Genomic DNA, 4,243 nt, shown 5'->3' with positions numbered 1-4,243 from the left:
TAATCTGACACCACCACTTAGGCTACCTTAAGGATATCTCTTAAGCATAGGGTTGTACCCTTTGGAAATGGCATGTGGTGGACAACAGTCCTTACATCACCAGTGCTGAATGAAGAGAATATCCAAGAGCTTATTGCATCACAGTGGTTCAGTCACAGTCACACCATTTTAATTATTAAATGTAAAGCTGGAAATCAGTTTGCTAATACAGATATATCTTGACAGAGGACGTATCGATCCAGTCAATCAGAAGTGACAAATGTATCACCTGTGATTTAGCATTTGTGCGAAATTTACCTTTCTATGTTGTAATTTTGTTTATATGAGAAATAACTCACAAGAATACAGTGGTACCTCGGGTTAAGAACTTAATTCGTTCTGGAGGTCCGTTCTTAACCTGAAACTGTTCTTAACCTGAGCTACCACTTTAGCTAATGGGGCCTCCCGCTGTCACCGTGCCATCGTGGCGCTATTTCTGTTCTCATCTGTTCTCTAACCTGAGGTAATATTTCTGGGTTAGCGGAGTCTGTAAGCTGAAGCGTCTGTAACCTGAGGTACCGCTGTACTTCTTTATCTCCCTCCTTCAAATGCCTTCTCAAAACCAACCTTATCTAGCAAATAGGCCTGCAGCTTAACCCCCTTAGGCCCAAGCTATTTGTGATGGTGGCAGGCCTGTGGCTGCCCCATCCTCATATAAAACTGTGGTATAGGGGGTTAGCTTGTCAGACTAGGACCTGAAAGACCAGAGTTTGAATCCCTGCTCAGTCATGAAGCTCACTGGGTGTGTGACCTTGGGCCAGTTACTGTCTGTCAACCTAATCTACCTTTCAGGGAAATTATGGGGATTTAAATGAGACGGGGAAGCAGGTACGTCACCTTGAGCTCCTTGGAGAAAAAAGTGGAATATAAATGCAATAGCTAAACTAACGGAAATGTGTGTGTGTAGGTGCAATTTAAAAGCAAAAATGAGTATGACAGCGATTTGTGCTGAACTCAGAGACAGCCTTGCGATGCAGTGAGATGAAGCAGAGTGATGAGGCGATAGATAACGGAAGGAATGGATGCCAGAATGATGCAGCAAGTGTTGGGCCTAGCCAGGCAAGGTAGCATTTGGGCTCTGCTTCAGACACCAAACTGTCTTAGGCTGGAACTGTGAATTCTCTCACTTATAACTCCCCTTATCTTATCACAAGCTCCCCCCCGCCATCTTATTTCTCCCTTCCAAGTTCATATGGGAGGAGGAGGGGCACATTTGCAGAAAGGAGGGGCTTAACCTCCTGGTGCCCCTTTGGCTCTTAAACTGTACATTCCCAAGGCTGTTGAGGGGAGACTCCAAAGTGGTTTAACCAACCACCCAAAGCTCTTTCAGGGGCTTGCAAGTAGGGTGGAAGTGAGGGCGGAGGGGTGTTCTTGTGGTCCCCCACCTTTTGAACTTATTAAATAGTGGGTGGACATAGCAGACAACACAGAGCTTTCTCCAAGTAGTTCTTTATAAGTAAGCTGGAACTGAACTGAACAGCCAACAGCTCAGCCGGCCTGCTTTTATAGGCAGCTGGCTGTCAACACTGTAACAGCAACAACCCAGGGTTTCCCGCCTAAATTAACTGACGTGGACTTGAGTGAAAACTATATACATGATACCCCTGGTGGCCAGGCCAGGGTGATAACTTCAATACATAACAGAACTTCTGTTTTGTTCAACTGTTACCCTCTGGACATCGATGGGAAAGATTCCAGCCCCTGAGCTGGTCTAAATTGCTCCTCAGTTTTGGGGGCATGTCAGTAAACCGGGATGGCTTTGGAACCTCTGGCTCATCCTAGCTGCTTCCACTTCTACCCTGGTTTGCTCCTGAACTGCTCCCAGACTGGGCATGCCCCCCCTTTGGTCCTCAATTGGGCCAGAGCATTGGAAGTTTCTAGGGGAGTGGGAGTCCAGAATCACATCTCTGTCTCTGAGGCTGGAGCTTTGACTGGCTTTGAAAGTGAATGTGTCAGGTTTGCATCTTAAGAAGCCCTGCATTTTGTTTGGGCTTCAGTCCTCATCCTCAGCTGAAAAGAAGCCTGAGTAACATATTTATTCACATCCATTCCTGGATTGTTGTTGTTGTAGCTGCTGGCTGCTATTGCTGATTAGGGGTGGAGGGATCTGTCAGTTTCGGTTCTCTTCTGTTGTTGTTTTATCTTAAATTTGATTGTCAACGTTTCTGCAGCAATCTGTGTGGGTTGGTTTTTTAAAAAAAATCCACATGGATTTTAAAAATCCATTTATTAAAAATTATTAAGCACAGACCTGCTTCGGTCATGCGTCTCTCCCTAACCCTGCAACTGTGTAAACACTATGCACATGCCGATTCATCTGCTGAAGCTCACTGGCTGCCTCTGAAACTGGAGGTTCAACTTAGCAATCAATGTCATCTTTTACCTGCTCCTCTCATGTGGTCATGTGCATTAGTTTATCATATTAAATATTTGTTCTTTTGGTGTCATAATAAAATAGAACAGAGTAGAATAGTGAATTCATTATTTTTATTCATCATTTGTTATGCCTATTATGTGCACATTGTTCAGTTTGGTTCTGCATTTTTAAATGTTTTATTTATTGTTTATGACCACTTTTGTTATGTTGTAGTTATGTATTTTTTTCATGTTGTGAGCCGCCTTAAGCATGGTTTTAACTATAGAAAGCGAGCATACAAACTAAAATTATGTATGTATGTATATATAAAGCCCATTTAAAACACATGACTTCATGGAATCACAGAACTGTGGAGTTGGAAGGGACCCCGAGGGTCATCTAGTCCAGCCCCCTGCAATGCAGGAATATCAACTAGATACAGAACGGGGGTAAATGTAGTATTCACTATAACACACAATTAAAAACTGCATTCAAAACAACAACAACATGGAAAAGTCTTTGCTTGGATTGATTCCTTGTTTATTTGCAGGTGTGGGGTGTGTTACTTCACGACTTCCCCTTGCTCTGCGACAAGTTCCCTATATATGGGGGAATTTTATCCCACCCAGCCAACCATTGTTCTGCAATTCCATTCCACCACCCCCTGAAACAATTAAAAACAACAACAACAACACACGAGATCCAAATTGCAGACCACACACTTCACATCTAGCTTGATGTCCCCCATTTCTCTCTCTCTCTCTCTCTCTCTCTCTCTCTCTCTCACACACACACACACTTCAAAGACAGGCAAGTTGATCAAGTTTTGCTGAGCCAATTCTCTTCTGGAGTTAGGCTATCCAAAGTTTCTCATCAATTAGTGCTTTGTTCCATCAGGTAAAACAACAAAATAGCTAGTGCTCAACTATGAGTTGTATCCAACCAAGGCTGTGTACACAGTATATGTTTAGAGCACAGTTGAAGCACATTATTTCCTCTCAAAGAATTCTGGGCAATGTGGTTTGTTAAGGGGCCCTGGGAATTGTAACTCTCTGAGAGGTGAACAGCAGTGCCCAGGATTCTTTGAGGGAAAGAATGTGCTTTGGTTGTGCTTTAAAGGTTTAGCGTATACACAGCCTGAGTCATACTCAGAGCAGCAGACCCATTAAAACCAATAGGCTAGGCTACCTTGATTCCAATGGGACTACTTTATGACTTAATTGAAGATAACCCTCTATGTAGAGTGGATTCTGTTTGTGTCCAGTGTAGTTAATGGCAGTGCAACAACAGCGGCAGTAATAATAATGAAATGAAATGAAAAGTGGCCAGATTGCTTGTTATCGCCCCAAACATGTTCTTACATGCATCTGAAAGCTAATAATGTTTTGTCCATTCAGGGGATCGAAAGCCTTAACCTATAGCACTATATAAAGTTTTTTTCTTTAATAATTTAAACATACAGTTAGGATCTTGCAAGAATGCAAGCAAGGGTTAGGGTGTGTAGAAATAGGATCAGTCCATTTCCGAAGGGGCAGGCATATATTCTCCTCCTCACCAACTAGGCCTGGTTGGTCACTGCCCGCCCCCATGTTGAACTATTTCTCCATACACACCCCAGCAATGTAAGATCTGTCCCCTCTTTGCCCGCAGACTAGCGAGGCACCTCCTGGAGGTGACACTTGTCTGAGAGAAGCCTCTGTCATCCTTCCCTCCCACCCCCTCCCCCTTCCCATCTCATTGCTATGGATGGTGGAGGCGATGATTTGATTAAGCTCTTCACCTGATGGAGGCAGAGCAAGCCAGATGCAGTGGGAGCTGCCAGAACTGGGCCAAGGCAGGGGGATAGTA

Source organism: Podarcis cretensis (genome assembly GCF_951804945.1).
Source record: "Podarcis cretensis genome assembly, chromosome: 5".
Classification (NCBI taxonomy): Eukaryota; Metazoa; Chordata; class Lepidosauria; order Squamata; family Lacertidae; genus Podarcis; species Podarcis cretensis.
The sequence above is the reverse complement of the archived record's forward strand: the minus strand, read 5'-3'. Positions refer to the sequence as shown.